The sequence below is a fragment of the Bos mutus genome, chromosome 23 (assembly GCF_027580195.1).
Source record: "Bos mutus isolate GX-2022 chromosome 23, NWIPB_WYAK_1.1, whole genome shotgun sequence".
Lineage (NCBI taxonomy): Eukaryota > Metazoa > Chordata > Mammalia > Artiodactyla > Bovidae > Bos > Bos mutus.
This window is the reverse complement of record NC_091639.1, coordinates 12,223,297-12,232,927: the sequence shown is the minus strand read 5'-3', so window position 1 is coordinate 12,232,927 and position 9,631 is coordinate 12,223,297. Positions and strand designations below refer to the sequence as shown.

Here is a 9,631-nt window from a genome sequence, read left to right as displayed (position 1 = left end):
CTCTCTCACTTTCCTCAAGAGGCTCTTTAGTTCTTTTTCACTTTCTGCCATAAGGGTGGTGTCATCTGCATATCTGAGGTTATTGATATTTCTCCCAGCAATCTTGATTCCAGCTTGTGCTTCATCCAGCCCAGTGTTTCTCATGATTTCTCATGAAACAGTACGGTAGCACTTTTATTTTCTCTAGCATAGCAGAAACAAGGACAATTTTTAGAACTGGTATAAAGTGGTTTTTATGAATTTGAGACTCACTTGCATAGTATTTGCCAAGAGTTGTGTGAGACTAGAATGATTAAATGCAGTATGCTGCTGCTACTGCTAAGTCACTTCAGTCGTGTCCGACTCTGTGCGACCCCACAGACGGCAGCCCACCAGGTTCAGCCGTCCCTGGGATTCCCCAGGCAAGAACACTGGAGTGGGTTGCCATTTCCTTCTCCAATGCATGAAAGTGAAAAGTGAAAGGGAAGTCGCTCAGTTGTGTCCGACTCTTAGCGACCCCATGGACTGCAGCCCTCCATGGGATTTTCCAGGCAAGAGTACTGGAGTGGGGTGCCATTGCCTTCTCCGAAATGCAGTATATATTCCAACAAATATTACTTGAGAACCTCCTGTGTGCCAGTAAGAATACCAGGCCCTGGGGGATCAAGAGTGAATATATCTGTTTATGTCTCTGAAGATCATACAGCCTCATGGAGAAGGTGCCATAGGAACAGATGATACTGAGACATTACTATGAAATTACCACCATCTTGATATTCTTGAAAGCAAGCACTACCTGATTCAGTTTTATTTCTTAGTATCTAGAGAATGTCTCAGAGAAGGCAATGGCAACCCACTCCAGTACTCTTGCCTGGAAAATCCCATGGATGGAGGAACCTGGTAGGCTGCAGTCCATGGGGTTGCTAAGAGTCAGACACAACTGAGCAACTTCACTTTCACTTTTCACTTTCATGCTTTGGAGAAGGAAATGGCAACCCACTCCAGTGTTCTTGCCTGGAGAATCCCGGGGATGGCGGAGCCTGTTGGACTGCCGTCTATGGGCTCGCACAGAGTCGGACACAACAGAAGCGACTTAGCAGCAGCAGCAGCAGAGAACGTGTAGAAGATTTGTAGGGTTTAAAAACTGTATACTGAATGAATGAATGAAACGTGAAGACTAAGCAGGAATTTCTGGAAGGAGATAATGTCTAGAACATCAGTAACTATAAGGATACTAATAATGATGGCTAATATTCAGAGAGTTTATTATGTACATTGTTTAAAATCCTCATTTGTGTCACCTTCCCCCCAAACTCTCTGAGATTAATACTATGATTATCTTTATTGTACTGAGTATAAGGCTAACACACAAAGATAGATTAAAAATTTTCCAAAGATCACCTACCAATAAGTGTTAGAACCAAGACTGAAACCCAGCACTACCCCCAGAAATATGGAAAGGCATTGCAGGCACAAGGAATGGTGAGAGCAAACGTAGAGCAGTGAAAATCAATACGTGCAGAGATCCACTAAGAAGGTCGAATTTTCTGCTGCAGGAGATCAGAAATCACTGAATTGTTCAATCAAATAAATGACATGGTTAGATTTATGTTTTAGCTGAGGCGTTCCAGTTGCTGGGTGGAGGTTAGTTGTAAACCTTGGGCTAAGATTGAAGGGGTGTTGAAGGGTAAAGAATAGTTCACCACGTGAAAGATGTGAGAAAACAGAAGGGTTTGGGGCATTGGGCCCAGCGTGTGGAGAGGCTGCATGGTCAAAGAGTACGGCATTTGCTGGGAACCTAAAGCACCGTCCTCTGGTTGCAGTGTAAATCGCAAGGGTAATAAGAGACGAGGGCGGTGAAAGTGGGGGTTAAAAATGGGAAATGGGGACAATATTGAGCTTGAACTTGTTTCTTTAAAAATAAAATCCAAGACCACTGAAGAGTTTTGCTCAAATGTATATTTCAGAAAGATGCCTCTGTTAGGTAGAATATGGACTGGAAACTGCAAAACTGAGAGCAAGAGATAAAGGCAACAAAAACGGGGTCAGTGGAGTCTGAGAGATCTTTAGGAGATGGAACTGACAAGACTTGATGATTGATTGATGGGTCATCAAGTGGTGAGAGAAATAAGCAGGAGAGTCACCACGGATCCTGGTTGCGTCAGAGTAGTTACTTACTAGTGCCTCCTTTCACTCTCAAGAGCACAGCACTTCAAGTGATCAATGTTACAGTTACTCCTGTTAGAAGTGAAAGATATCTTGTGGGGTCTTGGTTTGAGCCACAGAATGGATGCCATTCACCGAAACAGAGAATGAAGGAGAAAGAGCAGGGGTAAGGATGAAGACGTACTGGACATTCCGGACGCATTGAGTTTAGGACTGAGGTTAGAGGACAATGGGAATCTTGAAGATGTCGTGACGTGTCGGGGCCAGAGACGTAGCTTTAAGGATCATTTGCATAAAAGAAATGGTATCAGATCCAATCAATACCTTAGAGCTGCTGTCACATACGAGGCAAGGCTCTGAGACATTTTGTCTTCAGGACCAGATGGTTGGGAAATTTTGGAGAAAAGCAACAAATCGAATATTTTCTGTGTACCTTCAGCTGAGTGGATGGATGTTTCCAGTACAGGGCTGGTTCGTGGGATTTTCTGAGTAGGGCCATCAAGTAATCATTGTAACTGGGACTGCTACAGGTGCCCTGCGGTGCAGGGTCATGCTCCTGATAGAAGAACATGAGAGTTGGGTCTTGTCCTGAAGGACCTTATGGTCAAGTTAGGTAGATAACAGCTGACTATACAACCAACTATTGTCTACTTAGTGACACACAAGAAACAATTAAAATGATGAATTTATTTTTAAAATGAAGCATTTATATATTCTAAATTGGCAGTACAAACTAAGAGCGTTTTAGAATTTCTGAGCAGAGAAAGAACACCTTGAGCTGGAATAGTGACAGCCACTTGCTAACTTGGTGTTGCATTTTCCTGAGATGATTTTGGGCACAGGCGTAGAAGGACCCCCGTGAACGGTTGTTTCATATGAATTTATGCCAGTCCTTACACTGCTGTGCACTGTCTTGCCTGATCGCTGGAAATCTCAGATGTATCAGCATTCATGTCATTTCTCCCATGAACTAGAGTTGGAGAGATCATGTGGAAAGCTTCAGGGAGGTGCTGGGCCTTGGCATAAAGGAGCGGGCATCCAGAGTGTGGCACATACAACAGGTAACAAGCTGAAAGAGTGGGCCAAAAGTGAGTCTGGCATCGTTGAGAACCATTAAGGAAACTGTGAAGGTTCATGGTGAACAATAATGGAGGAAAGGTTTAGAGAAAACTTATTCTCTTGGCTGGAGCTCTCTTCTGCAGACCTAGCAAGCTCCTGCTTATGTTGAAGAAAGTGAAAGTCACTCAATCATGTCCAGCTCTTTGTGACCCCATGGACTCCTTTGGCTGCCAAACTCCTTTGTTCATGGAATTCTCCACACAAGAATACTGGAGTGGGTATTCATTCCCTTCTCCAGGGGATCTTTCCAACTCAGGGATCGAAACCAGGTCTCCCGCATTGCAGGCAGATTCTTTGCTGTCTGAGCCACCAGACCCCATCCAAATGTCATCACTTCCATGGAGGTTTCTGTGATCCTCCAGACAATCAGGCCATCCTCTCTGTGAGCTTTCAAGGCACTCGTTGATACCTCTTACCACAGCATCCATCACAATCACTCTGAACTGGTTTACCAGGCTGATTCCTCCATTGGACTCTGAGTTATTTGAGGATAAACTGTCTTTTTTTTCTTGATTCCCCAGGATTCTAGTATAGTACTCAACCTATAGAAAAATTCGATTAATTTTAGCAGATTAAAGATTTAAATGACAGATAAGATGGGACTTACTTCTCCTGCCAAATAGGTTTACTAACTGTCCTCAGACAAACTTCGCCCTGCTCTGTCTCTGCCTTCTGTCCATCAGCATTCCCTCCAGGGCAGCACTCTCCTCCTCTCTAACATCTAATTCTCGTGTTTTCTTCTAGTAGTGTTAGTGTTAGTCACTCAGTCGTGTCTGACTTTGCGATCCCATGGACTGTAGCCCGCCAGGCTCTTCTGTCCATGGGATACTCCAGGCAAGAATACTGGAGTGAGTTGCCATTCCCTTCTCCAGAGGATCTTCCTGACCCCGAGACTGAATCTGGGTCTCCTGCATTGCAGGCAGATTCTTTACCATCTGAGCTATAGGAAACCTAGGAAAGTTTTCTCCTAGGTACTGCTCAGAGTCCAGAGCTCCCACGCAGCCTCCCCTGAGATGTGCCTTATCCCTTTGTCAACAATCTTTGGTTCGTCTGATCACAAAGACTCTTACCCTCCTGGACTGGAATTCCCCTATTTTATAGTGAGGAGATGGAAAAGCACCAGTGTGGAATTGGCTTCATCCTAAAGTTGGGCAACAAACATTGTATAGAGTGGGAGCACAGTTCAGTGAAGCCCCTTCCGATTGGCGAGGCAAAGAGGGACACAGACGAACAATCCAAGGAAACCAACAGGGGTCTTCTCCGTGTGATGGCAGCCCTCTTTTCCCCAGGCTCTGGTTGTGTTTCTCTGTGTTTATGTGTCAGAAGTCTTCCAGCTCAGCCCCGAAGCTGCCTTTGCTACTTTGTGATTACAGTGGGCAAACCTCTGTTTAAGGGAGATATATACACATCTTTCTAGATCTTGCTGATCCCCTTGCCTAGATTCCTAAGCACAGCCAACCATTAATAATATTGCTTTTTCATCAGCAAGTTCTTAGCAGAGCACTCAGAGAAGGCAATGGCATCCCACTCCAGTACTTTTGCCTGGAAAATCCCATGGACGGAGAAGCCTGGTGGGCTGCAGTCCATGGGGTCGCTAAGAGTTGGACACAACTGAGCGACTTCACTTTCACTTTTCACTTTCATGCATTGGAAAAGGAAATGGCAACCCACTCCAGTGTTCTTGCCTGGAGAATCCCAGAGACGAGGGAGCCTGGTGGGCTGCCGTCTATGGGGTCACACAGAGTCGGACACGACTAAAGTGACTTAGCAGCAGCAGCAGCAGCAGCAGCAAAGCACTGTCTCGGGTAAACCCAAATGAAAGTGCCAGGACAAACCCTTCAGTGTCTCTGAGTGGCTGCCCTACCTGTATAGTGTATAGTGAAGTGGCTCAGTCGTGTCCAACTCTTTGCAACCCCATGGACTATAGCCCACCAGGCTTCTCCATCCATGGGATTCTCCAGGCAAGAATACTGGAGTGAGTTACCATTTCCTTCTCCAGGGGATCTTCCTGACCCAGGGATCGAACCCGGGTCTCCTGCATTGGAGGCAGACGCTTTAACCTCTGAGCCACCAGGGAAGCCCTGTCCTACCTGTAGTTAAACTAAAAGAAGTGATCGTTGCTTTTGTCCCCTGGAGAGCTTTCTCCAGTTTCAAAGTGGGCCAATAACTCTCTGAACAGAAGAGGAAGCAAACTATATTTAAAGCAGTGCCTTCTTGTTTCTGTTCTAGCCATTTTGGCAAACCACTTGAAAAATGAAATCTTTTGGCCTAAACTCAGTTAAATCTCAGATGCAGTTAACTGTGCCAAGATAATTCCAATTTAGCATCACCTTACATTATTTAAAGCTGTGGCTGAGGAAGCATCCACAGGGGCCATCAAACAGAACTGGCTTGAAGTTTTGGATCTTGTTTGTTTTTTGTGTTTGCTTGCAAAGAGGGGGCGGATATCAAAATGTATGGCAAACGGGGGTGGGAGTTGAAGGTAATTCACTGGTTTATCCACTCAACAAGTATCTTTTTAGGCGGTCTGTGCCAGACACTACACTAGGTGCTAGAAATAAAGTGATAAATAAGACCCAGGCTCTGCTCTTGAGAGGTTCATGGGGATTAAAATATTTATAACCTAAACCAGAAGTCCAGGAATGTAAAGTGCTAAATGCTGTATGTGGGGGCATGGAGAATGCTGCATGTACACTTTTAGAGGATTCATTTGAGCTGGAACTTGAAAAACAAGTGAAGTTTGCTTGAGAAGAAGGGCATTCTAGGCGGAGGAAAGAGCTTGTGAGAAGTCAGGCATGAAAAGGCAGGGAATGTTCTAGAAGCAAGAAGTAACTGTGGGAAATAGAATGAAAGAGATGTAAGGGACCGTACATTGAAGGCAGATTCAAAAGGGTCTGGTAAGCCATGGTAAAGACTTGAAATTTATTCTGTAAGCATACGGAGTTATTAGTGATATTTAACAGGCAAGAGAGTCAATAATATCTGGGAAGGAAATGTCAGCAGACGCCCTCATAGATGGAGATTTGCTCACCATGATCCCATTCTTTCTTTTAGGAAGAGCACGCTGGCTGCAGTACGGAAGATGTTAATACCTGGCCTGCGGAGACCATGAGCAAGTATAGGAGGCTGTTGTGACTGTCAGATGGGAGATGATGCACTGAACTACGACAGTTGACAGTGGTAATGAGAGGCCAAATCAAAAGATATTTTGATGATAAAATGATCAGGATTGAGTCTGGTTAAATTTCTTCGAGGCCGTGTAGGCAGCATAAAGCAGGACTTGGAGAGCCATGAACTGCCAATGCTGGAAAAGGACGCAGGAGGAGCAGCCAGTTTGGTTAGGTGCAGGGAAAGGCAGGGTGAGTGAGGGGAAGATGTGGCATGGCTTTGAACACAAGTCTGATGTGACAGAGATCTTGGTCAATGGTTCACCACCTGCGATGCCCAGCCTGCCCCAGACCTGAGGATTTACAATGTCTGGCAAACAAGGGTGTCCTTAACTCCTGCGGTGATTTTGAGAAGATCCTCCCACCTCCTCCTGGTTGAAAACCACTTTGGGTGGCTTCCAGCCACCCTCAGAATGAAATCCACATGCCTCTCCATGGTCTAGAAAGCCCGTGGTTCCTGGCCCCTACCTCCCTCTCTAACCTCATCTTGATCCCCTCTTCACTGGTTCACACAAGCCCCACTGGCCTTGTTCCTGTTCCTGAAACTCCCAAGAGGTCTTAAGGGGCTTAAAACCTTTTCCTATTCTGTCCCCACTGACCTTCCAGATCTTTTCGTTTATGACTCTTTTGTGTCATCAAGGTCTCAGCTTAAAATTCTCCCTTCAACAACCACTTACTTGTCTGTCTCTCCAACTTCAGTAAACCGCCTCCCTCCTTTTTGTTTTCATCACTGAACTTTCATTATCAAAAAGCATGTTGTTCTCACAGACAGAGAACACAAACTTATGGCTCCCAAAGCAGGAAAGAGGTGGGGAGGGAAAAATAAGGAGCTTGGGATGAACAGATACACATTATTATATATATAACAGATAAACAACAAGGACCTACTATAAAGCATAGGGAACTATATTCAATATTTTGCAATAACCTATAATGGAGAAGAATCTGAAAAAAATGTGTGTGTGTGTGTGTGTGTGTGTGTATACAAAACTGAATCACTTTGCTGGATACCTGAAATGAACACAATATTTTAAATAAAATAAAACAAAAACCAAAACCCCAAAGAATGATAAATTGGAGTGGTTTCTGGAAGCTGTATCCCCATGTACCCTCCATGAAAACAGGTGCTGCTTTTATAGTTCTGGTGCTTAAGAATAACAGAACACAGTAGTGCTCAGTAAAAATTTGCTAAAGGATCTACTAAGGGAGGTAAGGAGGGAGGGAGGCAGGGAGGGAGAGGGCACTGCAGGAGCCCAAAGCACTGGATCTAACTCAGGACATGGGAACAAGGGATCTTCTGAAAGAAGGGAAGTTGGGCTGAGTCTTGAGAAACGAAGAGGTTCCCACTAGGCTGAGAGAGTCCCACTAGGCCGAGCTGGAGTAGTCAGAGATGAGGCTGAGGGATGTCCTAGCGCAGAGGCTGGGCCCTCCTGTGGGAGACCACAGAGCATCCCTTAGGGGCTAAAATGTGAAGTTCTAGGACTTTATTCTGGCAAATCTGCTGACTGGTTCCTGGCTTCTGTGACCTTTGCAGAGTTGATCTGATATGTTGCTTTGTCACCTCTGACATTTCTTGGGCTTTTTTTTTCTATTAAATTCCTATAAACTGCAAGTATGCAATTAGAAGAGGTAGTTTGAAAATGGGGAGTGGGGGGAGGAACTAGAAAAATATCCTGTTTTTTGAGTCAACCCATCCAAGAGCCTTGTCTCTGCCATAAGAACCAGTTTCTGAGTGCTCTGTACTGTCTGTGAGGATAAGCCACTGTCTCGTGCTGTTTGTGCAAGATGTTGGCAAGGAGAATGGCGAGCGATAGCTGTTTCTCTGGGGCCCTCTGGAAATGAGATGCCTGTCTCCCCAGGACACTCGAGAGAGAGCCAGATTCTAAGTGAAATAGAGCTGCATCTTCACGAAGACTGTTTTGTGCACTGAATTCAAAGGATCTGTTTCTGCTGGTTTTCTTTATCTGATATTTAGAACTTGCATATAAGGCTTTTCCTGTTGTTGTTGTGCTCAATCATGTTGGATTCTTTGTGACCCTGTGGACTGTAGCCTGCCAGGCTCCTCTGTCCATGGAATTTTCCAGGCAAGAATACTTGTGTGGGTTGCATTTGCTACTCCAGGGGATCTTCCCGACCCAGGGATCAAACTCATGTCTCCTGCGTCTCCTGCAGTGGCAGGCGGATTCTTTTTACCACTGTGCCACCTGGGGAGCCCAAGGCTTTCCCTACTTGCTTCCTTTTCCTCCGATCATCCCCCTTTTCTATCTTTTTTCCTTGAACTCCACATCAGAAATAAAAGCTTCACAAATTTGGAATCATTTAGTTTGGACATCAAGATTAAACAGGCACAGATTTGAGATAATAAGAGTCAGACTTGTTCTTACTCAGCATTTGCCAAAACTTCAGTTAGTCACCTCTCACCCTGGTGACTCTTTCCATAGGCACACAATGTCGGTATGATCTCTGTTTTTCTTTGAAGAGATTTCCTTTTGAATTTTTTACCCATCTTGAGCATTATAAAATCATGAGTAAGATGCTATATTTATAAATTTTCCAAAGGCATGTTAAAATAATCAACTATTAAAAGTAAAAATATCTGTCCTCAATAAAGCTAGAAAAAAAAAAAACTGTCCTTTTCCAACTAAATTCATCTTATGGAGGTTCCGGAACTTGGGAGCCACTGGCCCAAGACCAAGACCTGACCAGTTTACATCTGCACTGGCTGATCTCATTCCTCCTGAGGATTCTAACCCAACCACGGGATTTTCTGTGACTTCCCTGGTGGCTCAGACGGTAAAGCGTCCGCCTACAATGTGGGAGACCTGGGTTCGATCCCCGGGTTGGGAAGATCCCCTGGAGAAGGAAATGGCAACCCATTCCAGTACTCTTGCCTGGAAAATCCTATGGACGGAGGAGCCTGGTAGGCTACTATCCACAGGGTTGCAAAGAGTCGGACACAGCTGAGTGACTTCACTTTCACTTTCTCCAGGCACGTCTGCTCTTCTTTAGTTGGGATCCAGGATTAATTAATTAATTGGGGTCCAGTATCACCAATGCAATGAACTTGGGCAAGGTCGGGGAGATGGTGAGGGACAGAGAGGCCTGGTGTGCTGCAGTCCACAGGGTCACAAAGAGTTTGACACCACTGGGCGACTGAAAAACAACACAAATTACTGAATTCTAAAGACTGTTTTGCAGGT

The 9,631-nt window shown here is 44.9% G+C and overlaps 2 non-coding genes across 2 annotated transcripts; one reads left to right on the top strand and one right to left on the bottom strand.

Moving 5' to 3' along the window:
- Positions 1 to 5,268: 5,268 nt before the first annotated feature.
- On the bottom strand, positions 5,269 to 5,341 carry TRNAW-CCA (transfer RNA tryptophan (anticodon CCA)). The gene has a single exon. It is a non-coding gene; the product is annotated as a tRNA-Trp (tRNA).
- Positions 5,342 to 9,206: 3,865 nt separating this feature from the next.
- TRNAC-ACA (transfer RNA cysteine (anticodon ACA)) lies at positions 9,207 to 9,278 on the top strand. Its single transcript has one exon. It is a non-coding gene; the product is annotated as a tRNA-Cys (tRNA).
- Positions 9,279 to 9,631: the final 353 nt, after the last annotated feature.